Consider the following 27,798-nt stretch of genomic DNA (forward strand, 5'->3'; position numbering starts at 1 on the left):
AAAGACAGACAGCAAAGGCTTCCCTTTTTATTTTATAGTCTCCCAGGTGGAGGAGGTGGAAGGAGAGATAGTTAACCCCTATTTAAAAGGGAGGCCGGTTATTGATTACAAACATTTGGAGTTATCTAGAGCCCCAGTGCAAGCTAGCCCCACCCACCAGTGTGTTTCCTGGTGCGCACATATTAAATGCTTATTGGAGATAGTCCAAAGGGTCTTGAATAGAACTGAAATTGTGTTGCTTCCTGTTAGCTGATGAACTAGCAAAGTGCTTTCTAGGCATGCAAATCACATCTCCTCAGCTTTGCCATAAATACCAATTTTCTTATGCCTCTGGCCTTGGCAAACTGTCCCAAAAGGCCTCATCTCTGGAAATGGAAACCAAAGAGTGTCTCTTACCTAAGAGAAATAGGTGATCCGGACTCCAAGGTTGTCATTTTGTGATTGGCCCTGGTCTCCACTGCCATCATTTTGTTATGACATCCTAGGGTTGCCAGCCTCCAGGTGACACCTGGGGATCTACTGGAATTGCAACTCTTCTATAGACTACATAGATCAGTTCTCCTGGAGAAAATGGATGCTTTGGAGAGTGGACTCTAGGGTATTGTACCCCACTGAGGTCCTTGTCCTCCCCAGGCTCCATCCCCAATTCTCCAGGAGTTTCCCAACTTGGATCCGGCAACCCTACCCCCATCCCCACCGGTGGCCAGGAGGACCTGACAATCCTATGGTGCCCACTAGTGGTGATAGAAATTGCTGTAAAGTTACAGCCAGTTTACAGTGATACTTGTAGGGTTTTCAAGGCAAGGGACAACCAGAGGTTTGTCATTGCCTGCCTCTGGAATTCCTTGATGGTCTCCCATCCAAGTTGTAACCAGGGCCAACCCTTCTTATCTCCTGAGATCTGATGAGATAGGTCTAGCCAGTTTGGTGTAGTGGTTAAGTGCGCGGACTCTTATCTGAGAGAACTGGGTTTGATTCCCCACTCCTCCACGTGCACCTGCTGATGTGACCTTGAGTCAGTCACAAGTTCTCGCAGAGCTGTTTCTCTCAAAAGCAGTTTCTGTCAGAACTCTCTCAGTTCCACATACCTCACAGTGTGTCTGTTGTGGGGAAGGGAAGAAGAAGAAGATGAAGAAGAAGATATTGGATTTATATCCCGCCCTCCACTCCAAAGAGTCTCAGAGTGGCTCACAATCTCCTTTACCTTCCTCCCCCACAACAGACACCCTGTGAGGTGGGTGGGGCTGGAGAGGGCTCTCACAGCAGCTGCCCTTTCAAGGACAACCTCTGCCAGAGCTATGGCTGACCCAAGGCCATGCTAGCAGGTGCAAGTGGAAGAGTGGGAAATCAAACCTGGTTCTCCCAGATAAGAGTCGGCACACTTAACCACTACACCAAACTGACTCTCCTAGGAGATTGTAAACCACTCTGAGATTTCTTTGAAGGGCGGGGTATAAATCCAATCTCTTTTCCTTCTAGCCTGGGCTACCCAGTTCAAGGCAGTGTCCAGTGTCATTTCTTAAAATAGCCAGATCGCCCACCAGCTCCAAAATGTTGGATAGTGCAGCCCTAGCACAAAGAGAAACACAGCAAAACAGTAAAAAGGGGGAGGGGGGAAACAGTGCCTCTGAAGCTTGCCTTAGCTGTAATTTATCTTTAATAAAACAGTGTTCTTGAGTAAGACAGATGAGATGGCAATGAGTCAGTTTTGTTTGTTTGAGAAGCAGAAATGGGCTGGTTTCTGTCCCATTTGACTCCCGAAGGACTGTCCTGAAGACAGAGGCCAGCAGGCCGGTGTCTGAGTTGAAAACAAGCTGTTGAAACAAATGAATGGAGCTCAGCAGGAGGCGTCTGTTTAAAAGGTGAACACAATTTAAATAGGGCTAATCCCCGAGAAACCCGGTAGAGTTCAGGTCACCATCTAACAAGCTGGTTAACTTGCACAGCGATTAATGCTTGAAATTATTGTATTTGACAGATGGTTCCCGAACAGGAACTAGTTGACCGACTTGGAGGAGGAAGAAGTAAAAGAGCAGAAATTTGGTTTCAGGAGGGACTGTGACTAATAGTGCGACTGGAGCCATTGCTGCTTTGGTCATACAGTGTTGCTAACCTCCAGGTGGGGCCTGGAGATTCCCTGGAATTTGAACTGATTTCCAACTGATTTGCTGAAGCAAGAGAAGCTTTGGAAGAGTCCAGAAGGCATCATCTTTGTGTCTACATGGCGCACCCTTTCAGAAACAGCTGCCTCTGCTCTAGGAGGATACTTGGCTTGCAAACCTCCAATATTCTGTGATTGGCCCCAGCACCCCATGGCAGCCATTTTGTGGTGGTGCCTAATGCTTGTTCTAGGCTTGTCACTCCTAATGTCCTAGTAGAGGATCCCCCAGATTTGCAGGCTCCTCCCCACTGCCAGCCAGCTGGCTGGTGTGAGAGGAAGCCCTGCCCCAAGAGCCACAATGCACTTTTCTATTGTGGGAGGTTTAAAAACTTGCAAACTGCTTAGGTTTTGGAAGGAGTGTATGTGCCTTTAAATCTCAGCAAGACTAAAGCTTCAGGGGGAGGGGCGAGTAGGCAGAGCCATGTGGCTCTTCCTGGTGAGTGAGAGGGGAAGAGAGAGAGAGAGCCCAGTGCCTCTGTTTGTTTTGCATTCCTTTCAGAAGCCGTAGACTGCTCTGCTCAGTACTCTCATTTTCCTGTGTTAGTCTGAAGAAGTTAGTTGAAAGAAAGCAGGTTGCTATATCCAGCAACTCCCGTGAGTAAATTGCCCCAGCGAGATCACAAAAGTGTGGACTTTGTAAGCCGAAATGCCCTCAAAATGAGGTTGGGGAATTAGTCAAGTGGGCATCTGGCTCACTAGGGATCTTTTACCAATATATACAAGATACACATCCAGAGAGTAATGCTTAAAATAATAGGGACTCTAATTTAGTAAAATCAATTATAATTTATTGGGAAAAATATAGACTTCCATACAAGATAAAAATACTCATCAAAACACACATTCAGTCCTAGGATGGTTGGATGGATGGATGGATGATAGATGATAGATAGATAGATAGATAGATAGATAGATAGATAGATAGATAGATAGATAGACGGACACATGGGTAGACAAACGGTGATTTTTACCTATCGTAGTCTTCAAGGAAGGCTTCAATGGCGATGAGTGAGGACGTGGGTAAGGGACCCGAAACTGATCAGGAATCGGGGATGGATCTATGCAGCAGAAGTTGGGATACTGCTAGAAGCACACCTGTGGGTAGCTAGTCCACAGATTATAAGGACTCTCTTGAGCCCTTAGGGGATGGGAGGTACGAGGGAGGAGAAAGGGGAGGCTCTGCAGTGACCATAAAGGCTGGACTACTGCAGTAGCCAATAGAAAGTTCATTGGTGGCACCTAATTGGGTGCCTGCTCTTGACCAAAGAACTTGCCTGGATCCTGTGTACCTGAGAGAACTTTCAGGTTGAAACGGACCCTGGGGCGGCTCCAAAGTGACAGTTGGAAAGAAGAATAGAGGTGACTACTGGGTGGGGGACACTTAAGATTAGATGGGCTTATCTAAAAGGGTGACAATAGAGAGTCAAATGTTGGCCTAGGTAATACCCGACTTAGACAAAGGACTTGGCTCTTGGCTGGAGATGGTCTTCCTTCTTCTTCTGTCTTCTACTGGGCACTGGTCTTTGTCCAGGGTTCCGTTGAACAAAGAGAGTGACTGTTGGATAATTAACCATTCTTTGGATAGATGGGTTGCTTGCAGGCCAAAGGTGACATCTGGTGTGTACATGAGCCTTCTGTTACGCTGAAATGGAGTTCAAGTCTGGCGGGAAGATGGCTGCGTATGTGGTGTTAGCCCTCCATGGTGGATTCCATGGTCAGCACTTCATAACCATTCGCCTGGATAGCTCCTTGGCGGCGCAGTCTCTTCCGCTCCATGACTGACATACGGGATAACGGGAAGACATCCGTTATGCTAGAAGGCACTCTTGTACCGGTTTAGATAGTCTATGTAACTTGTGGCTGCTTGTACACATAAGTCCTTTATGTCCCTCGATAGGTTTGCCCACACTCTCTGGCCAGACGTGTGTGAGTTACTTCTCCATGCTGGTCACTACGATGTTCGGAAAGGGGGCTTTTCCTCACAACTTGCAAACTGTTTATTTTGGCTGCTTTGTGTGTTCATTTTCATTTAGTGGCAGTGCAACTGCTGGGGAACCCTTTGAAGGCAAAAAGAGAGGGAGGAAATTAAGACTGTATTCAGAAGAACTTGCACCTGCTATATTTTTATTTGGAACGGGAAAATCTCCTTGCTCCACACCCAAAGTCCCCAGATATTCCTGAGTCAGAGTTGGCAGCCCTACCCTGTTCTCAAAATTCGAAAAGCGCTCACAGACTCAACAAGATTGGGGACACACACACACACAAACAAACAAACAGTTCCAGTGTCATCTACTTGCCCTGTCTGCAGTTATCCAAGGACTCAAACAGAGGTCTCTTGCCCCAAGACTTGCCACATGAGATCCTTTAAACCGAAGATACCAGTGGTTCAACTCACAACCTTCTGCATGCCAAGCTTGTGTTATAACACTCAACTACTATGACTATTCAGTGGATATAGCCTCTTTTCAAATATTTCAGTTCATGAAACCAATCTTAGTAGGCTGTTATTTTTAAAGAAAAGGTTTCTTCCCTTTTTACTCACAATTTCCTGGCAGTTGTTTCTCTCTCTTTTCCTCTCTGCTCTTCTCCTGCTTACAAAATGTGCAACTGATACAAGAAAAAGGTTGTTTGTTGAGTTTTGACTTTATAGAGCAACTTCTTCCGTTATATTTGAAAGGCATGGCTGAATTCTCCAAATCCTGGCTAACTGATTTCTCCTGTTTTTCCCATTTATGTCTCAGAAAAGGAGCTCAGGAAAATGTTTTAGTCTTAGTGCAAGGCAGATTGGGTGAGAAACAGCTCAAAATTCTACTAATCATAACTGAACAGGGAATTTAGGGTTGCCAGGTCCAACTAAGGAAATATCTGGGGACTTTGGGGGTGGAGCCAGAAGCAAGGTTGTGACAAGCATCATTGAACTCCAAAAGGAGTTCTGGCCATCACATTTAAAGGGACGGTGCTCCTTTTCCTTCCCTTCATTGGAAATAATGGAGAATGGAGGCACCTTTGGGGGGGGGGATCATAGAATTGGACCCCAGGTCCAATCTTTTTGAAACATGGGGGGTGCTTTGAGGGGAGGGACCAGATGCTATGCTGAAAATTTGATGCCTCTACCTCAAAAAAAAGCCCCCCTCCAAAAAAGCCCGATACCCACAGATTTATTCTCCATATGAACATATGAAGCTGCCTTATACTGAATCAGACCCTTGGTCCATCAAAATCAGTATTATCTACTCAGACTGGCAGCAGCTCTCCAGGCTCTTAAGCTGAGGTTTTTCACACCTATTTGCCTGGACCCTTTTTTGGAGATGCCAGGGATTGAACCTGGGACCTTTTGCTTACCGAGCAGATGCTCTACCACCGAGCCACCGTCCCTCCATTTTGCCCTACGGGGACCAGTCTTAGAGTGTCCAGTATATATTAAACCGCACCCCCCCCCCAGTGCTTCCTGCTAACCCTGAAGTGGGAGGAGAGCCTCCAAAGCAGGGGATCCCCTGCCCCCAACTGGGGATTTCTTATTGCCCCAACTGGGGATAGGCAATCCTAAAGTAATTTAACAGAGGGCAAGGCCACAGGATTGGTCCCTTCCATTGCATGGGATCTGCTCCTGAAAAAGGTCTTCAGCATGGTTGAAATTCTAAATAGGAATCTGAAGCTGGATCTTCCTACTCCAGATCACACTACAGCTACACTAACAGTCTTTTTATGCTTTTAGTGGTGGTTTTCCTTAAAGTTGCTCAGATATTATGGCTGGTTCTGCTTGGTTTGTTGTGCATTTTAAATTCTTGATGGCCATATTGTCATTTTTATAATTGTTGAAAACTGCCTTGGGAACAATATGCTAAGCTCATACATATTTGTATAAATATCTGTCAGTGTTGCTTATTTTCTGTCACGTCGCCAAAACTACATCACAAAGGAATTGAGTTTCTGATAGCACAAAGCTCTTTCGGATCCAAGCTCAGTGCTATTACAGTGTGATGGCAGATTGTAAGGAGGGGGCATGGATCACTTTTAGAGCAGTCTGTGGAAGGTGCGAGGTTCAGTTCTTAACACTTCCAGCTAAAGGTAGCAGCTTCTGCTGAGACCTAGAGAGCTCGGTGGTCCATTACTTGGTATAAGGCAGCTTTGTATGCATATGCAGTGAGATAGTATGTATTTTGACTGTGCACATACCTATAAATAGCCACTTCAAGTGAACATGCAGTTTAATACAAGTTAGCAAGTTTGAGCACCTGCCAGTTTGGTTCATGTCCTGATCTCCACTCGCAAGCAGGGAACCAGTATTTCAGTTCGGGTGTGTTTGAATGGATTTTGAATATGTTTTCATTATTATATTTCTTTTTCACATGATTACATTTTTTTGCATAAACTGCCCTAGCATATTTGTCACCACCTGCAATTTTCAGCACGTAGAAGAAAGGGGAACAAAATCAATTTGAGATATTAAAATTGAGACTACTAGAGTCTCTGTGTGCCTTCAGTGTCTGCCCATGAACCCAGCTAATGATACAGTTGTTGCTTGCAATCACATCTCTGATAGATGCTGCTTGGCTATGCTGGCTTGAAAAGCAGACAATGCAGTCCAACCAGTGTATGTCATGTGAAGGATGCATCTAACCTTACTCAAAGAGTGAAGAAACTGCAAGCAGTTCCTTGTGGTGATAAAATGGACTGCACTACTTCAGGTGGTGGATTTCACGGTGCAAAGGTCCCATGTTGTAATAAACCTCTCTTAAGTGTAAAACCAGCTTAGCCCCCAAAGAACTAGGCTAGAACATTTCTCCCTGAACTACTAACATCTTTTACTTACACTAAGCTTTTATTTCTTTAGTTGGGTCCCAGTGGTTGGGTCTCTGTTTACAACCTCATTCTCTTCATCTCCCTCACCTCTGTTTTCTCCTCTCAACAACAAGCTTGTGAGGTAGGTTAGACTGAGACTGGCCCAAGGTCATCCAGTGAACTTCCACGGCAGAATGGGGACTGGAACCAGGGCCTCCCAGATTCTAGTCCAACACTCTAATCTCTACACCGTGCTGGTTCTCCATGGTGGAATATTAAAAATCCTTATGTCCATTCTACCTTCCTGAGATTCGGCAACCATTTTCTGCTGTATGTGTGGGGTGGTGGTGGCAGCTGGAGATCTCCTGGGATTACAACTGATCTCCAGGTGGTAGAGATCATTTCCTCTTAGGGTTTCAGGTCCATTTGAGATGCTGGCAGGGGGTGGGGAGACATTCCAGGACCCAGAAGCATTGCCCCCGATGTGCCACCATCACCGGAAGTCAGGGTCAGATCTAGGGGAGCAGAGGGGGGTGCTTGCCCCGGGTGTCAATGGAGGGGGGTGCCAAATTGCATATGGGGCTATTGTATTCTATGGGACCATACATAGAATGGCCCATAAGGGGGTGTCATTTTTTAATTTTGCCCCTCCCCCTCAAAAAACATGTAGATCCGGTCCTGCCGGAAGTGGTGTTGTGCACCATGCCTACATCACCTGGAAGTGCTACGGGTACGTCGAGGGCAATGCTCTGTTTTTTGGGCAAAACTCTATGATAAAATCACCTTCAAACCATAGAATTTTGCCCAAAAACCAGAGCGTCACCCTTAGTGTGCCCACATCACTTTTGGATTACGTAGGCATGTGGCATAACATTCTGTTGGGGGGGGGCATTTCAGCTGGCCAGCAATGGGCAGAAGCCCACCAAACTGGGGAATTCCCCACCCCCAAATGGGGAACAGCAAGCCTAGTTTCCCTTTGAAGTCCCTCCCCTCCCCTAACTTCACCCTCCTGAGGCTCCACCTCCAAAATCTCCAGGTATTTCCCAACCCAGGAGTGGCAACTCTGTGCAGCCCATGTAGATTTAGGCCTAAAGCCCTGGGCCTCGAGCCTTGTTGCAGAACTGAGTGTACTGTCTCATCAACTCGAAAGAATTATCCTCTGGAATTGAAAGCAGATGTTTGTTCTGCCTCTGACCCACAGTGCCTGGCATTCTATGCACAGTGGGAGGGTGGGTGACTAATCTATGGAAAACTGCAAAAACCCAGGCAAAAATGAGTCACAAGAAAACAGCTTCTTTTTACTTAACTCCAGAAAACGTATTCAAATGGGTCAAAATTGATCTGTTCAATGTGACGATTGTTAGTTGATTTGGTTTGTGCAGGAGACACCTGGGGATGAAGCTGTTGGTTGGTCCAGAGATGTGTATCTCCTGGGATTCAGGCAAGTCTTTGCAATAACTGCTGTTAATTTTGCCAGGGTTGTTTTGCAACATAAAGCACATCATTGGCACAGGGCAGATAGGGTTATGAAAGGGGATTTAAATGGATGGATTGCCTAGGAGCAAGTTTAATTATTTGGGAGTATGTCTCTTTGATATTGTGCCAGACTTTTAGACCCAGCAGCAATCTGATTGGATAGTCCTATGTAATAAATGTCCTCATGGTGTTGATGTGAACTCTTTAAAATGTTTATGATCGTGTGCTTTAATCCTACAAATACTTTTGCACCCAAGTATGACACTGAAAAGAGGAGTCTGTTGCTGGTGTCCTTTGTTATGAGGCACCACCTTTCCTAGAGGGCTTGTTATTACATTTCAATTTGAAAAAAAAAAAAGTTTTACAAGGCAAGGCTCTGCTAATTTCCAAGGTGAAAATAAGGTGCAAACAGACTTTAAAAATTAGATTTGAGTAGCACCGTAGAGACCAACAAAAATTCCAGGAGATAAGCTTTCAAGAGTCAAAGTTTCCTTTGTCAGATATCCCTTCGTCAGATGGTATCCAATAAGGGAGCTTTAACTCAAAAGCTTATACCCCGACAATCTTTTTTGGGTCTAAGGTGCTACTGGACTTTAATCTGCAGACCAACACAGTGACCCTCTGAAACAGACTTTAGGAATTATTTTTTGTGGGCAGAAAAATGAAACCGGAGGCCTAGGAGTTCAGGACACTGAACTGGTTGGCCCGGGCAACCTGATGTTGTCAGAGCCTGGAAGCTAAAGCAGGTTTGGCTGTGGTTCATACTTGGATGGGAAACCACTAAAGAAGTCCAGGTTTCTAATACTGTAGTCCAGGGGTGGTGATATTATGACTCGGGAGCCACATGTGGTTCTTCCATATATCGTGTAACTCTTGAAGCCTCCACTGCCCCATCAGCCAACTTGGAGAAAGCATTTCTCTCTTTAAATCATTTCTCCAAGCCAAGCCAGCTTGACGCAGTGTGGAGAATGCATTTAAAGTGAAAGTTGCTTTCTTTCCACCTCTCCCTCCCTCCTCCCACCCCATCTACCTTCCTTCCTTCCTTCCTTCCTTCCTTCCTTCCTTCCTTCCTTCCTTCCTTCCTTCCTTCCTTCCTTCCTTCCTTCCTTCCTTCCTTCCTTCCTTCTCTCAAACATCTGATGTTTATTCTACGTGGGTCTTATATTAACAAGTTTGGCCATCCCTGTTGTAGTCCTAAATCTGGTTCAGACTAATGTATATGACATGCTGGAATGCATTCTAATCATGCAGTTCCAAAGACTTAATTGCACTTGCATGTTCAGAATATGGATTGACAGTTTCCACTGATTCTCCTCTCCTGCTGCAAACCATCACTTTGCCTTCTGTGCTATTCAGACCACAGAGCTCAGTTCCCCTGGAAGAAATAGCTACTTTAGAGGGTGGACCCTATAGCATTACACCCTGCTGAGGTCTCTCTTCCCCAGGCTCTACCCCCAGGGATTTCCCAGCTCAAATTTGGCAACCCTAACCCCGGAACATCATACTTGGAGGAAAGGAGGCTCTGTGGATTGCCGTGAAAAGGAAAAGCAGGAGAATTCTGCTCTGCAAAGTCCATGGCTGGTTAGATCTATACCACTGTAGTGTAGTTTGGTTGTTATTTCTCTGCTTTTCAGGGACTGTGGGACATTGGTGCAGAAGGGAATATGTGCTGTAAACTCTGGTGCTAAAAATATGTTGCTTCCATTTATACCTCATTACATCAGTTTGGATTCAATTATTTCCAACTAGTGCTGCTGGGACATTGAAACAGAGATCTGATGGACAATCTAGAGGAAAGGAAAACCAGCTTGTGTTGGTATAAGTGGTAGGTAGTAATAGCAGCAGTGGTTTTTGGTGCCCTGACCTAGGTAGCCCAGGCTGTCCTGATTTTGGAAGCTATGCGAGATTGGTCCTGGTTAGTAGTTAGGATAAAGCAGGGCTTTTTTGAAGCAGGAATGCACAGGAATGCAGTTCTGGGGTGTGGCCTAATATGCAAATGAGTTCTTGCTGGGCTCTTTTTCTACAAAAAAAAGCCCTGTATGAAACAATGGTGATGTCAGAGGGTGTAGCCTAATATGCAAATGCGTTCCTGCTGGGCTTTTTCTACCAAAAGAGACCTGGGATAGGGGATCAGCAAGGAAGTTCCAGTTGCTACACAGAGGCAGGCAGTGGCCACCCACCTCCAAATGTCTTTGTCCTTGAAAACCCTATGGGGTCGCCATAAGTCAGCTACAACGTGACTGCATTTTCCACCACCAGTTTTGGGTACCTTGATATGTTTAGGGAATTTATGCAATGGAAGCAGGAAATGGAATTGATCAACCAGTTTTATTCAGCATCACCAGTTTTCACCACATTTGTAGCAAAATATTAAAGTTACTCATAATCATTACTGTTATAGCAATAATAGGTCAAAAAATAGTGCTCCTAAGACCTAATTCTCAAAACAGCAGATGGTGGTAGATGTCTGTCTGGGGTTGTCCCATTTCTTTATTGCCAACCAATGCTCCCTCTAAGCTGTGGAGTCTTGTGAGCAAAAATTCTACTTCATGAGGTACTAGCATTAAAGTTTTGAGTGAGGAATATGGCTACTGCATAAATTAGTTTGCTTTGGGGCCATTTTTCCTGAGCGAAGACAAAAATGTGTGAACTGGAAGCTGAAAAACTGAGCTAGCTCACACTAACTCAGCTTAGAGGGAACACAGTTTACAACATGCACAAACCTCCTTTACATGTAGAAAACTAGCAGCTCAGGGAGAAGACGAAGCTAAAACTCTGCTAGCTTCAGAGAGCCAGTTTGGTGTAGTAGTTAAGTGTGCGGACTCTTATCTGGGAGAATCAGGTTTTATTCCCCACTCCTCCACTTGCAGCTGCTGGAATGGCCTTGGGTCAGCCATAACTCTGGCAGAGGTTGTCCTTGAAAGGGCAGCTGCTGTGAGAGTCCTCTCAGCCCCACCCACCTCACAGGGTGTCTGCTGTGGGGGAGGAAGATGTAGGAGATTGTGAGCTGCTCTGAGACTCTGCGATTCGGAGTGGAGGGCTGGATATAAATCTAATATCTTCTTCTTCTCTCTTCTTTTCTGAAGTGATGTTCATAAGTTATTTGGCTTTGATAATAACTGGCCGGTATGTGAGCAAATGCTTGAAAATTTATACCTCATTCCATCAGTTTTTCCCCCTGAGTGTTCTAAATCTTTACTTTTCCCTGGAGAGTTCTAAATCGTGTTGTTGTTGTCCATGCTTGTTTTCCTGCTACCAATCGGGATTTGTAGCTCAGAGGCTGGGTGGAGAAGGCAGCACGTTGCCGAGGCAACCTTGTGGCACTGCCTTTCCTTCAGATTTGCTTTTTTACAACATCACATTTACGCTGCCAAACAGGACTTCAGTAATGCCTTAAAGACAAACGAAATTAATTCCAGCGCACACTGGATTAGAGCTCAGTTTATCAAATGCATGGAGCACATTCATTAGAGAGACATGTTTTCTCTAAACATTGCAGACAACAAGAAGGAAGAGGGGACAATGAAAAATGAGATTAAACCAGAAGAGTAATCAATCTCCTCAGAGCGGATGAGAACCACTCCCATCTGTTGATAGGCAGGCAAAGGAGGATAAACAGAAAAACAGATCTAATCTAGGAGAGTGCAGGACGAACACGATAAGCATCCAATTAGGAAAGTGTAAAGGTATAGCTATCCAGTGCATCTGATTAAGTGAACTCTAACTCACAGAAGTTTTTGCTGGGATAAATTTTCTTAGTCTTAATGTGCCACTTGACTGTTTTCTTCTGCTGCTACAAACTAACATGCCTACCCACCTGGAATTACCACCATGGAAAGCATTTCCAGCCTGCCAATTGACAGAGATCAGAAGCTCCCCTGAAGAAAATGGCTATAGGTAAAATTATCGAGAGGGCAGTGGCGTTGCAGCTACAGAGATTTCTAGATGACGCTTCTGTCTTAGACCCGTGCCAGTCTGGCTTCCGACCGGGCCACGGGACGGAGACGGTCCTGGTCGCCTTGGTGGATGACCTCCAGCGGCAACTGGATCGAGGCGGTGAGGCAATACTGATGTTGTTAGATTTGTCGGCTGCATTTGATACAGTCGACCATCGGTTGCTGATCCACCGCCTCGCCGACATAGGGGTTGAGGGGCTGGCTTTACAATGGCTTTCCTCCTTCCTCATGGGTCGGGGACAGAGGGTGGCGATTGGGGGTGAGCGATCCCAGAGGCGCACACTAGACTGTGGGGTGCCCGAGGGAGCAGTTCTCTCCCCGATGTTATTCAACATCTATATGCGCCCCCTCGCCCAGATTCCCCGGAGATTTGGGCTGGGTTGCCATCAATACGCAGATGACACCCAGCTCTATCTACTAATGGACGGCCGGCCCGCCTCCGCCCCGGGGAACCTGGACCGGGCTTTGCAGGCTGTTGCAACGTGGCTTAGACTGAGTGGGCTGAAGTTAAATCCAGTGAAGACAGAGGTTCTCCATGTGGGTCGTGGCACTCTGGGGAAGGAAATATCTCTCCCGGCCTTTGATGGGGTGCCGCTGAAGACGGCGCAGCGGGTAAAGAGCCTGGGCGTCTTACTGGAGCCTTCATTATCAATGGAGGCCCAGATAACAGCCACTGCCAAATCAGCATTCTTCCACCTGAGGCGGGCGAGGCAGTTGGCCCCTTTCCTAGAGCGTCAGGACCTAGCAATGGTGATCCACGCGACGGTCACCTCAAGACTGGACTACTGTAACGCTCTCTACATGGGGCTGCCTCTGTACCGGACCCGGGAGCTGCAGCTAGTGCAGAACGCGGCGGCCAGGTTGTTACTTGGTCTCCCAAGATGGGAGCATATACGGCCGGGGCTGCGCGGACTGCACTGGCTGCCAATCGTATACCGGATCCAGTACAAAGTGCTGGTCATAACCTTTAAGGCCCTATATGGCCAAGGACCGACCTACCTGAGGGACCGTCTCTCCCCATATGAGCCCCAGAGAGCACTGAGGTCAGTGGGGAAAAGCAGACTGAATATCCCTGGGCCAAAAGAAGTCAAACTTCAAAGCACCCGCACTCGGGTCTTTTCCGTTGCGGCCCCACAACTCTGGAACAAACTCCCAGAGGAGGTGCGGGCCCTGCGGAACTTAGACCAGTTCCGCAGGGCCTGCAAGACCGCCCTCTTCAAACAGGCGTTCACCAATAACTGAATTAATGTTTACCGCCAGATTAATAACGGTTACCGCCAGTGTTGATTTAGGAATGTTTTAATTATTGATTGATTTTAATGTGAATTTTAATGTGAATTTAATGTTTTTAATACTGTATTGTTTACTTGAAATGCTGTTAGCCGCCCTGAGCCTGCTTCGGCGGGGGAGGGCGGGATATAAATAAAATTTTACATTACATTACATTACATTACATTACATTACTTTGAAGGGTAGACTCTATGGCAGTGTACTATGCCGAGGTCCCTCTTCTCCCCAAACTCCACCCTCTCCTGGATCCACCCCCAAAGTCTCCACATATTTTCCAACACAGACCTGGCAACTCTGTTTTCAAGGCAAGAAACATTCAGAGATGATTTGTCATTATTAGCCTCTCTGTTGCAACCCTGGATTTCTTTGGTGGTCTCCCATCCAAATAGTGACCAGGGCTGACTCTGCTTAGCTTCCAAGATCTGGCAAGAGTGGGCTATCCAGGTCAGGGCATGTACATCATGCAAGCACAAAGCTGGCAAGAAAAAAGTAGTATTCTCAGATCAAGAGAACTATTTTATAGTGGTCATGGAGATAATCATGAAATACCATTATGCATTCAGCTGGGCAAATTTATATCTTAGGTCTGTTATTTTCAAGCTTTGGCACTGGTTTTCCAGGGTCTAGTTTTCCAGGATCCAGGATTATTTTTTGTTTGGTATGAAGGAACATTTGGTCATGCATGTCCCATCCAGCAGTTGGAAATAGTTAGAGGTGCCAGCTTCAAGTTGGGAAATTCCTGGAGATTTGGGAGTGGAGTCTGAGGGTGGTGGATTTTGGAGAGGGGTTGCGAGCTCAGTATGGATGTGATTAGGGATGGGCATGAACTAGCTGACAAACTAAAAGTTCATCACAAATTTTGGCCAGTTCATGAAGCAGTGTTTGCAAACTCAAGAACCACACCTGAACTTCTATGAATTTGAGCCCATTATGGGAAAGGGCAGCCTATAAATCAAAGAAAATAAATAAAAAATAAATAAAAAATGTTGAGGCAGTTCATGGTGGTTTGTGAGGAGCAGAAAAACAGCTGTGTAGTGTGGCGCTCCCCATCACTCAGCTGCTTGGTTTAAACGGCTGGGAGCCATTTAAATCCCTGCTTTCTGCTCCGCATGAAAAGCAGCAGGGAGCATAAAGCAGGAGTTTAAACTTCATAAACTAATACAAACCAGATTAGTTCATGAATAAACCTCCCTGTTTGCATGGATTCGTTGTTCAGTTTGTGCTTCAGCCACAAAAATCTGGTTTGTGCCTATGCCATGGAGTCTGCCATTCAAAGTTGCCAGTTCATTCATAGGAAATGATCTCTGTAATCAGGAGTTCACTTGCAATGACTGGAGAACATCAGATGTTTGAGAGCCACAAAACATGAATGTCAGATGTTTGAGGGCTGGAAGGAAGGAAGGAAAATGGATGGGGGAGAGAGAGGTGGAAAGAAAGCAAATTCAACTTTGAATGCATTCTCCAAGCTGCTGACTGGCTTGGTTTGGAGAGCCACACAATATCTGTGAAAGAGCCACATGTGGCTCCCAAGCCGCAGTTTGCCCAATCCTGATCTAAATAAATGACACCTTTGAATGAAACTGCTCTAAGTTACTGGCACCTAGAAGAAAGAGATACCATCTTTGTCCAGTGTTAGCAGAGGCCCATAGTAAGCATTCTAGTACAAACATGTTCCTCTTGTGTCTTTATTGGTATCTGCAGTAGAAGAGGATTGATTGGAATCTTCAAGGGATGGGTGAAGTTCATTTCTGGGAATTATAAATATGAGAGCTTTTCTCTGGACTAATAATACAATTAAGAACATAAGAGAAGCCATGTTGGATCAGGCCAATGACCCATCCAGTCCAACACTCTGTGTCACACAGTGGCCAAAATTTTTTTATATATATATATACACACACACTGTGGCTAATAGCCACTGATGGACCTCTGCTCCATATTTTTATCTAAACCCCTCTTGAAGGTGGCCATGCTTGTGGCTGCCACCACCTCCTGTGGCAGTGAATTCCACATGTTAATCACCCTTTAGGTGAAGAAGTACTTCCTTTTATCTGTTTTAACCTGTCTGCTCAGCAATTTCATCGAATGCCCACGAGTTCTTGTATTGTGAGAAAGGGAGAAAAATACCTCTTTCTCTACTTTCTCCATCCCATGCATTATTTATTATTATTTATTATTATTATTTTAGGTAACTGAACAGAAGCTGGGAGCCAAGTTTGGACCATTTCAGCAGAGAGGTACCAAGGTTGCAGCCTGGCGGCTGAAGGTAAGTTACATGCAATATTTTCCTGGTAGTTCTAGGAAAACGGGGGATGAGTCATGGCTCAGCTTTGCCTGAAGATGGACCCAGGTCCAATCCCCAGCTTCCCCACTTAAAAGAGTCAAGTGGTAGGAAACCACTGCCTGCAGCCCTGGGCTACTGATGCTTGTCAGAGTAGGCAACATTGACGACAGATGAGTGAATTACTTGGAATAAGGCAGTTTCATGCACATGTGTTCAACCAGAAAAATGCCAATCATTTTGATCAGGGGTCCCCAACCCACAGTCCATGAACCGATACTGGTCTGTGGCCTGTTAGCAACCAGGCTGTGAGTTGTATAATTATTTATTTAATTATATATTACAATGTAGTAATAATAATATGGTGATGACATTGGATTTATAGCCTGCCCTCCACTCTGAATTTCAGAGTCTCAGAGCAGCTCACAATCTCCTTTATCTTCCTCCCCCCACAACAGACACCATGTGGGGTGTGTGGAGCCAAGAGAGCTCTCACAACAGCTGCCCTTTCCAGGACAACTCTGTGAGAGCTATGGCTGACCCAAGACCATTCCAGCAGATGCAAGTGGAGAACTGAGGAATCAAACCCTGTTCTCCCAGATAAGAGTCCATGCACTTCACCACCACACCAAACTAATAGAAATAAAGTGCACAATTGTATCATACTGAAACCATTGCCCCCCACTACCACAGTCTATGGAAAAATTGTCTTCTACAAAACCAGTCCCTGCTGCCAAAAAGATTGGAAACCACTGTTTTTGATGAGCTGAATTCCACGTATATGTGAATGTGTTCTTGTGCAACACATCCCTGTGAACTCTTCGGCGTTGATGCCTGCTCCTTTCTTTGCTTGAGTGATGCATATGGGAAGCAACAAAGTATTGGAAATTCATCCTTATTACCTTGAGCTCCCTAAGTCCTGGGCATGTCAGACATTGCCTTCCCTTTCTCTGTAAAACCCAGCAGTATAACCACCAGAGCTTTTGGGGGGTAGTTGCACACAGGAACGGAGCTCCGACTGGCCTGGCCAGGGCTCCAGCTGGCACACTGGGGAAGGTGTGGGGAGGCATCTTAAATGCATCCCTGATGGTTTCCGGCACAGGGGAGCTCCTGCTGGGCTTTTTCTACAAAAAAAGCCCTGAGTATAACTCAAACAAAATTTTATAAAGGGTAAGATTTTGAAATCACTAAATAAAAATAACCCTAACACCTGGCCAGTACTCAGTGTGAAGTCTGTATTCCCTAAATGCATCCCAGAATCCTTTGTAATACTTAAGATTTCCATGGCATACCTGCTGGTCTTTTTTTTGGCCAGCAAGTTGATGTGGAATGGGTTTCTTCAAGCTAAAAATGTCAGGAAAACCACTGTGAAGGTCATTTTGGGCAGGAATCCACAGATCAGTTGTGAATGAAAGAGCAAGCAGTTTGTAGAGATTGCTGTTCTGTTAATTTGCTATCTAGTGGGAAGGAATGGCATTCCTGTGTCATTCAAGCGGCCTAGTCAGCACCTGTGAATTGGTTCCTGTCCTCAGGTGCCTTTATCTAGTGTAGCATTAACAATTATGAAAACTACTTCAGAACATTTGAACCAGACAATCCCTTGGACTGCAGCCACTTCTATGTTATTGCCTATGTACACAATTTTACACAATCCTGCTTATTTAGACTACAGTTCCCAGAAGTAAATCTGGAACCCTGATTGCTTCCAAATGGGAAGAGCTATGAAAAGCTTGTCACAGTTCAGTGATTGGAAAACACGCTCTAACAAGGAGCAGTTGCAATTTCCTACACTGCGTTTCTATCCCTGTCTTTTTATATTTGCATAAGAATTTGTTTGGGATGGCAGCCAGGTGAGGAAAGTGGGATAATCTGAGACATGCTGAAGTGATTTCAGAGCCTGTGCAGTCTCAAAAATTGGTTTAAATGTATATTTAAGAAGCGGTGTGGCTACAGATGCAGAATGTGTCTAGAAGCCAGATGAAGAAAAATCAGTAAAGCGTTGGGAGGAATATCTTGGGAGGGATATGTGGTACTTTGTTTATGCATAAATTCATATGTTGAGCAAATTATAATAGGATGCAATTTTAACTGCATGGACAGCTTCTTTTGAGAGCCAGTTTGGTGCAGTGGTTAAGTGCATGGACTCTTATCTGAGAGAACTGGGTTGATTCCCCACTCCTCCACTTGCAGCTGCTGAAATGGCCTTGGGTCAGCCATAGCTCTCCTAGGAGTTGTCCTTGAAAAGGCAGCTGCTGTCAGAGCTCTCTCAGCCCCACCTACCTCACAGGGGGTCTATTGTGTGTGTGGGGGGGAGAGGTAAAGGAGATTGTGACCAGTCTGAGACTCTGAGATTCAGAGTATAGGGTGGGATATAAATCCAATATCTTCTTCTTCTGATGCAATATTAGTTCTGTCCCAATGAAGCCAGTTGGATATCATCCTCTGCCATGTCTTTACTACAGGCAGCCCTTGTGGCTATTACTCCATATGGGTTTCAAAACCACAGAAATCAACTTTCCCCAGGCTAGAAATGGCTGCTGAGGAAGGGGGAGTAGATAAATTCATTGACAGATCCCTGAATCCAACCCTATATGAGGGTTTTGCTTTTTAATTTTTTTTAAAAAATTTTATAATTATTCTATTTGCATTTCCTCAGTGATTTCTGAGATGCAGAATGTTGTCCAGATCATTACCTTGAATTCTGTTCTGTCAGCACTCAAGGGAGATGTGTGGTTTGGTAGTTTGCATGTTCTTCTCCATTTGAAAATGGAGGGGGAAGTTCGACATAGAGTTGTGCTCTGGTTGAATGGATTACATTTTGATGCCTCAGTATTCATCAGAGTTACCATCTTACAAGTAAACAAACATATATGTAGCAGAATGCTAAGCAGGGCAATTAAACTATGGGCCTTACTTCAACCAGCCAACCAAATTCAAATCTGTTTAACTCATGGATCCCAGCTGGTGCAACATGGAAGCGGGGTTGCCAACCTTCAGGTGGGGTCTGGAGGTCTCCTAAAATTATAACTGATCTCCAGACAACAGAGATCAGTTCCCCTGGAGAAAATGGCCGATATGGAGGGTAGACTCTATGGCACTGTACACTGAGGTTCTTCCCTCTCCAAACACTGACCTCCCCAGGCTCCAAGCCCAAATCTCCCAGAATTCCAAATACTGAATTAGCAATCCTACTTTAGAGTCATCATTCCATTTGGGGTCAGTTTTCTGCAACTTTCCAGTAGGTGGGTGTGCCTCCCATTCCAGGTGCTTGGTAAAGTCAGGCCATCAGGGCTTTTTTGTAGCAGGAACTCCTTGGCATATTAGGCCACACCCCTGATGTAGCCAATCCTCCTGGAGCTTACAGTAGGCCCGGTACTAAGAGCCCTGTAAGCTCTTGGAGGATTGGCTACATCAGGGGTGTGTGGCCTAATATGCAAAGGAGTTCCTGCTACAAAAGAAAGGCCTAATGGCCATCATCTTGCCCCTCTCCTTTTAAAAAACCCCTCTGCTTATATAATAGAAGAGCATGGCTGCTTTGAAACATATTCATAACATAAACAATGATCAAGAATCTCCGGAGAGTTTTGCAAATATTAATGATGAAAGCCATCACGATATTTTGGCAAAGATACTTGCTGCAATGTCAACATAATTAAGCTGTAAAATATCATTCTCTTGAATTTCCTGTTTCCCAGCCATCTGTGCAGTGAGCAGGATCTCGGAATCTAATGGATACTGCAGCCTGGCGTTCTGTGTATGTGTGTTACAGTTTCCAGATATTATCAATAACAACTAAGTGACATGCAAATGTAACCATTTGTGTGGCATTTCAGTTCAGAAAGACTTTAAATGAAACAGAAGTTATATTATTATGAAGAAGCTATATTAAATGGTTCTTTCCCCCCACCCCCCATGGTGGTCAGGTTATAAGTGCAATTGCTCAGTTCACACTTGCAACAGAGATTCAATATGGCACAGGGTGATTTTTTTTTAAAATAATGTGTAAGCCCTGCGTTCTCTATCACACCAGACACATATCCCTCCCCCATTGCCGTCATGATTCTCTGTTCCCCTTTTTAAAAATGTTAATAGCTATACTCAAAGATAGCACAATACTACACTTTTTTAAAAAATGTGCATTTGCATAGCACTACTCCAGATTAACACAATGCTTTGATCCTTTGGTTGTGCTAATCGTTGGGAGCTGCTGGGTGTCCCATTGCAGTCAACTACAGGGAAAAGACTAATTGTCTCCTACTGCGAGGGGGATGGGGAGAGATACTGTGTGGTTCCCTTAGTGGTTAGTGGTAGAGGATCTGCTTTGCAATGCAGAATGTCCCAGATTCAATCCCCAGCATCTTCAATTAAAATAATGAGGTAGTAGGTAATGTGAAAGACCTTTCCTCGAGGCCTAGAGAGCTGCTGCCAGTCTGAGTAGACAATACTGACCTTGATGGACCAAGGGTGAACCAGTTCAGTATAAGGTAGCTTCATGTGTTCAGAACATTGTCATAATGCAGTCGATTGCCCTAACCCAACCCCTTCTCAATTTCGTTGGTGCCAACAGTTACAACCAAGGCAGTGAGAATGCAGAAGAAAGGTTTGAAGGAGTCATTTCCTTTCACTCAAACACAAGGCGTACCTTTCTTTTCAGATAGATGAAAAAAGGATCACCCCAACACCACCATGCCAGGAAAGATCAGTTTTTACTAGGAGAACAACAGGGTGTTTACAATTTGTGCAGTAATGGAGGACAACATTGAACGGAAACAAAAAAAAAAAGGGAGGGCATGGCTAGAGTTGCTGAAATGGAGAAAAAGCTCCATGTGGAATCAGTCAAAGTTAAGAAATAAATTAGAGAGAAAAAGGAATATAATTCATTATTTTTAATTCATTTTCAAAATTATATCCTAACAGTACAGCTGTTACAGGTATAGCTAAGCAGCATGACACACTTCTAAATGCATTTCAGTCAATGGGGTGTAATTCTGCTTAGGTTTGCAGCTGTTGTGTCCTATAGAGTCCAGGCTAGCCTGATCTCCTCAGATTTCAGAATTTAAGCGGAATCTGCCTTGGTTATTACTTGGATGGGAAACCACCAAGGAATTCCGGGGTTGCTATGCAGAGGAAGGGAATGACAAACCACCTTGGTCAGTCTCTTGCCTTAGAAATCCTATGGGGCCTGCCATAAGTTGACTGCAACTTGACAGCACTTAACTTTGAATGGGTTGTGTGTGTGAAGTGCTGTCGAGTTGCAGTCAGCTTATGGATGTGCCTACCAACGTTTGTATAGAATTGCTTTGCCTTGTTGTCTCTAAAAGTAATCAGAAGTCATCATTTGATGGGGAAGTCATTTAAATAACTTTGGTCCTGCTGGGTTTTTGTTCAGCTTGATGTCTAGGTTTTCTCACACCATATTTCAAAAGAAAAAGAAATGGCTGTTCAAACCAGTATAAGAAAATTAAGCTTCTTTCTCCACTCTTTTTGAATTTGTTTTTGCCTCAAGGTAACCAGGTCACAATGGTGTAGGAACAATGGAAGCCTCAACTGCATGAATTTCCATGACAGGAAGATCTATATTCTAGATTTTGGCTTGGTAGTGCTCTTCTGCCTTTCCTTACCAGTCAAAAGTGCACAGCATCTCCTCTGTCGAGGCTCTTTCTTTCTCTTGTTCCTCTATTCATCTACATATAACTCACAATTTCCTCAGTTCCTGTTTTTTATACCACTGTCTACTTTGTCCCTCTTCCTTTATCCATCCTGGCAGAGAAAAGTGTATTTTGTTGTGTTATGTTTCATTTTATGGAAAAAAAACTGTAAATATCAGGGGGAAATGAAATGTTTATGATATCTTTCTAGAACAACATCATATAACATTGTACTGCTTGTAGGGTTGTCAGTCCCCTGGTTAGAGACTTGAGAGCTCCCAGAATTATTGCTGATCTTCAGACTACAGAGATCAGTTCCCCCTTGAGAAAATGGCTGCTTTGAAAGGTGAACTCTGTGGCATTCAGGGTTATTTTTGTAGCAGGAACTCCTTTGCATATTAGGCCACACACCCCTGATGTAACCAATCCTCCAAGAGCTTACAGTAGGCCCTGGAATAAGAGCTTGTATGCTCTTGGAGGATTGGCTACATAAGAGGGGTGTGCCCTAATACGAAAAGGAGTTCCTGCTATAAAAAAAGCCCTGGTGGCATTATATGCCACAAAAGCCCCTGCCCTCTACAAACCTCATTTTCCCCAGGCCCCAGTCCCAAATCTCCAGGAATTTCCCAACCTGGATTTTGTAGCCCTCAGTATGTTTATGGCAATTGTGGTGTTTAAAAGCGTAACAATTGGAATGTACCTAGTATTTGAGAATGAGCTGGCAATGTGGGCAAATGGTTGTGCTGTATTGGGATGGGGGCGGGGATGAGGGAGGGAAGTGGTTTTGGTCCTATCCATATTTCTCAGAAAAGAAGAAAAGCCAGCCACTAGTAGAACGTGCCTGAACAGTAGTTTCATCTGTGCTACAAATAGGTTGCATGGGCCAAGAAAAAGAAGTAGCAGAAAGCCAAACAGACTACCGGCTGTTTTTGAAAACGCAATTGTATGCAGAGTAAGGGGGAACGGAAACAATCAGGCAAATTTCCTTTAAGATTCTTGTGTTGTGCGGTAAAGCAAAGAATTCAAGGTCTCATGTAATTAATTACTCGTGGACTGTTGTACTTGGAAGCATGCTAGAGATAATTGGCCTCCCTCTGAAAGGAACAGCTATTTAATCTTTTTTTTTTCTCTGACATTTGGCACAGAAATTAAGGGACCTGTTCCAACAATACCACTTAGAATTTACTTTTGAAGGATGCTGGGAAGCAGGACAGAGGCCCATGACTTCTGTCTATCTATGTATTGCATTTTTATCCCATCTCAAGGGAGGTCAGGGTGGCACAGGGTGGTTGTTCTCTCCTCCATTTTCTCCTCACAACAGTGCTGCAAAAAGAGGTGAGACTTGAGAGAGGGTGACTACCCTGAGGTCATCCAGTGAGCTTCTTGGCTGAATGAGGAGTTGAGCTTAGGCCTAGGCTGGCATCCTAACTACTACTAGGTTTGCCATCATCCTGGTGGGCCCTGGAGGTCTCCTGGAATTACAACTGACCTCCAGATAATGGATATCCATTCCTCTGGAGAAAATGGTGGCTTTGTGTGGCATTGTACCCTCACCTTTCCCCTAAATAGCACTTCCAGGGAGTTGAAGGGTACAGGGGTAAGGTTAACATTCCACCCAACACCAATGTCCTCATTCATATTGCCTGGCTCCGAACTGGTTGGCTGCTATTTCTATTTAAATATTTCTAAGTGAGATGGAAGATCCAGAATTTCAGCCATCTTCTCTTGTTGCCGCATTGAGTGCGATTTGTGGGCGGCATGTGAGTTTGTGTATCTGGGAGGAAGAGTGATATTGGCTCAATAGGAGCTTGAACCACAAATTTAAAAAGCTGTCTGGATTATGAGCACTGTGGCAGGTTGAAGGAAGGAAGAAGGAACAAGGGAGTAATCCCTGAAATAAGGGATCACTGGATTTCATTGCAAAAGGCATGTTCTTTTTCTCCTAATTGAAAAAAGCCTAAGGAATGCCAGGCCTAATATATCAAAGACTTCCTTAAATTGTTCATTCAATCCGGTTGATGTTGCCCAAATTTATTTATTTGCCTTATATTTCTCACTGAGACTTTAAGTGGATTACAAAGTAAAAAAGGGAGGCGGGAGAAAATCCAAACAGTTTAAGGGCAGTAAGCGAATAGGAATGGGCAGGGCTTTTTTGGTAGCAGAAACTCCTTTACATATTAGGCCACACACTCCTGATGTAGCCAATCCTCCAAGAGCTTGCAGTAGGCCCTGTACTAAGAGCCTTGTAAGCTCTTGGAGGATTGGCTACATCAGGGGTGTGTGGCCTAATATGCAAAGGAGTTCCTGCTACAAAAAAAGCCCTGGGAATGGGAGTATCTTTACAAAATAAATGGGCTATGCCAGAAGATTAAAAACTGGAAATACAGAGAGAGACTGCCTTAATAGAACAAGCTGAAACTCATGTCAGCAGTGTAGAGAGGCTGGGGCTGTAAATGGGATTCTAGAGCTGTCATAGCCAGAGTTATATAGTTAAGGACTTCTGGGTGTTCTTCCCTGAAGGCTTATTGGTGGAAAGTGCTCTTAAGTTGCAGTCAACCTATGACGACTCTCTGGAGGGGTTTACAGGGCAAGAGACAAATGGAGGTGGTTGGCCATTGTCTGCCTCTGCATAGCGACCCTGGACTTCCTTAGAGGTCTCCTGTCCCATCCAAGTACTAATCAGGGCTGTCCCTGCTTAGCTTTTGAGATCGCCTGAGCCATCCAGGTCAGGGCAGAAGCTTATTACAGGCAGGCTGAACTTTCACTGTGCACAGACCTGCCCTTACGCTTTGCCAAGCAGAAGCATGCCCAGTCCCTAGCTGAACCCTGCTGCAAAGGGAAGCTAGCTTGTAAAAGATTCCAAACTTTTGCATGCCTGGGAGATATTTGTATTCGAATGCTTTGCATCAGTAAATTGGGGGAGTGGACAAAGGAACAGTAAGAACCAGTTCACATGACCTTTATGCTCTTGACCCAAAGCAGGACATTGTATTGCAGTTGGGTTCATGGCCAAGTATTTGGATGACCTCTGTCCCATTCCCACATAAGAACCATTGCTGGATCAGACCCAAGGCCCAGCAAAGCCAGCTTTCTGTTCACACAGTGGCCAATCAGCTGCCTCTAGGAAGCCCACAAACAGGAAGACGGCAACAACATTATCCTGCCTGTGCTCCCCGGCTCATTTAAAGAAGCATACTGCCCCTGGTATGTAAGAGCAAACCATTGTGTTGTATCTTGACTCAGCCACATTCTTCTGGCTCTGCTTAGGAGCGTCGGTCTGGTGAAATTACTGAAGCTGAAGAGGTAGAACCAACAGTAACCCTTTTTGGATGATCTGAGGGAGCAGCCTTGAACTGGATAACCCAGGCTAACCCAATCTTCTTAGGTCTTGGAAGCTAAGTAGGGTATATTTGGATGGGAGGCCACCAAGGAGGTCCAGGGTTGCTGGGCAGAGATGGGCATCTCTGAACATCTCTTGTCTTGAAAATCATACAGGATAGAGCGATATGTTGGCTGCAATTTTGTTTGTTGAGATTTGTATCCCATCCTACCCAACGAACAGAAGGAATGTATATGAGGGAGCAGGACAGTAGCAGTGAACACTATCCCCTCAACCTGAGAAGATGATATTGGATTTATATCAAGGACAGCTCTGCAGAAGCTACAGCTGACCCAAGGCCATTCCAGCAGCTGCAAGTGGAGGAGTGGAGAATCAAACCCGGTTCTCCCAGATAAGAGTTCATGCACTTAACCACTACACCAAACTGGCTCTTCATTAGAACATCTGCATAAGGTTTATTCACGTGCATTTGTCTATGTATGTAGCTTGCTGTGCATGATTGGGAACTCTTCTTTTTCATGTTTCCCTCCTGATTGTGAGCTGACAGTTGTGTAGGCGTGTACCTTTGTATGCATGTAAATTCTATACATATGATTCAATAAATGTCTGTATTGAAGCAGAATTTGTCTCCACAATTGCACTCCTTTGTCTATACATGTTTATTCTACTCCCTTAGAGTCCCATGGTGCAGAGTAGTAGCTGCAGTACTGCAGCCCAAGCTCTGCTCATGACCTGAGTTTGATCCCGGCAGAAGCTGGGTTCAGGTAGCCAGCTCAAGGTTGACTCAGCCTTCCATCCTTGCAAGGTCGGTAAAATGAGTACCCAGCTTGCTGGGGGGAAAGTGTAGGTAACTGGGGAAGGCAACGGCAAATCACCCTGTAAAAAAGTCTGCCGTGAAAAACATGGTGCGACATCACCCCAGAGCCAGAAACGACTGGTGCTTGCACAGGGGACTATCTTTACCTTTAGAATGTCTGCAAACTGATCATTTGGAGTATCTGAAATACATTATTGGAAGGACTGTCTTCCTTCATATGTCTCTGTCTCCTTACGATGGTAATCAGCAGGACTTTTTGGTAGAAAAAGCGCAGCAGGAATTCATTTGTGTATCAGTCCACACCCCCTGACATCACCATCATTTCACAGTTTCCTCAAAAAACCCAGCAGGAACTCATTTGCATATTAGGCTACACCCCCTTATAACAAGTCAGCCAGAACTGTCTTCCTGTGCGCTCCTGCTCAAAAAAAGCCCTAGTAATCCAGAAGCCATCTGATGGCTGTCCCACCATTTAGGAGGGCCCATGTGGCATCAACCAGAGCTCAGGCCTTTTCCATCGTGGCTCTGGCTCTGAACCTCCTTGGGGGTATTCAGGAGACCCTGCAAAGCCTGTCCATTAGCCAGGACATTTGAGGGAGTTTGAATGATAAACACCTTTTTAGAGGAAAATGTCTATAACTTTTATTGTAAGCCACTTGGAACCATAAGGAAAGGCAGGATATAAATGTTTTAATGAGTAAAGTAAATAATAAATGACGTGCATGGAAAACAGAAGAGGTCAACCAGCCCTCCTCTACATGTGAAGGATTATCATCCAGGTAAATGTCCGAGTCAGCCCAGAGGTGTTAGATCATGCCAGGCCCTTATTTATTTATTTATTTAGTGGACTTATATCCCGCCCTTCTCACTGAAGTGTCTCAGGGCGGCTTATCAAAAGGACTCCGTCTTATGCAAGCATAGCAGAAGTTTATTGAAATAGCACAGTGCAATTATCTATTCTCTACATGAGGCGTTTGCCAGGAATAACACTATCAATTCATACACTCACTAAAATACTTGAAGGAGGCAGGCGTCTGGGTTTCTCCCCCTCTTTCCACAGAATGGCATAACCATTTAAATCATCCCAGGGCCAATTCCTCTGGTTATCATCTCTCCTTCTCCAGGTTGTTTCCTGTTGGATGTTGTGATCAGGGTAGAATTCTAGCAAGAGCTCCTTTGCATATTAGGCCACACCCCCTGATGTAGCCATTCCTCCCGGAGTTTACAAGGCTCTTTTTGTAAGCTTTTGGAGGATTGGCTACATTAGGGGTGTGTGGCCTAATATGCAAAGGAGCTCCCTGGTTGCGACCAATGTTCTATCTAAGCTACAGAGTCTTTTGAGTAAAAATTTGTGAGCTTCTGACATTAAAAGTTGTGAGCTACTGCACAAATTAGTGTGCTCTGGGGTCATCCTTCCTGAGCTAAGACAGAAATGTGTGAGCTGGAGGCTAAAAAACGGTGAGCTAGCTCATGCTAACTCAGCTTAGAGGGAACACTGGTTGCGACTAGGCGTGAAACTTACACATTCTGCCAGAACTCCAGGCCCTTCACCCATGACATCAAGATAAGGTTTTATGGTTTCTAACTAATTCTTGACAGCAAAGCATCTGCCCTCATATATGATCAGAGCATTACAAAAAAACAAAGCACAATAACAATACAAATCATGGCAGGACTCTGACAAGAGGTTGCTTCTGAGGGGCATTTGTTTTCATGTTCTTTGTAAGGGAGGCTTTCTGCCTCATTTGGGAGAGGTTGCCGGGTAGATGGACGTTCCTACTTTGAGACAGCTGGGTAAACTAAGGGCCATCTGGTCCCCAAATTTTCTCCTTCTTTCGGTATCAGTAACATGGACTTATCAGAGATCACTTTGGCTCTCATTTTTGTTTTGTATTTTATATGTGTGTGAGTGGGCATGTGCACCTGGAAGTCATGATAGCCACTTGTGACTGATCCCTTTTGGGGGCATGGAGGATATTCAGTGAGGTGGCTGAATGAGGCCTGCCCCTGCCTCTGGCTCTGGTATTTCAAGGAGGTCAACCATCCA

The 27,798-nt window shown here is 44.9% G+C and overlaps 1 protein-coding gene across 1 annotated transcript in view; it reads left to right on the forward strand.

Annotated features, from left to right (window-relative positions):
• The window catches only part of SYNE3 (spectrin repeat containing nuclear envelope family member 3), a 111,734-nt gene that overhangs the window by 25,330 nt on the left and 58,606 nt on the right, over positions 1 to 27,798 (forward strand). Inside the window, exon 2 of the mRNA XM_060262158.1 lies at positions 15,854 to 15,931. The gene's annotated coding sequence lies outside the window, so the exon portion shown is untranslated. The remainder of the gene's footprint in view (positions 1 to 15,853; positions 15,932 to 27,798) is intronic.

The sequence above is a fragment of the Heteronotia binoei genome, chromosome 21, assembly GCF_032191835.1.
Source record: "Heteronotia binoei isolate CCM8104 ecotype False Entrance Well chromosome 21, APGP_CSIRO_Hbin_v1, whole genome shotgun sequence".
In the NCBI taxonomy this organism is placed as follows: Eukaryota; Metazoa; Chordata; class Lepidosauria; order Squamata; family Gekkonidae; genus Heteronotia; species Heteronotia binoei.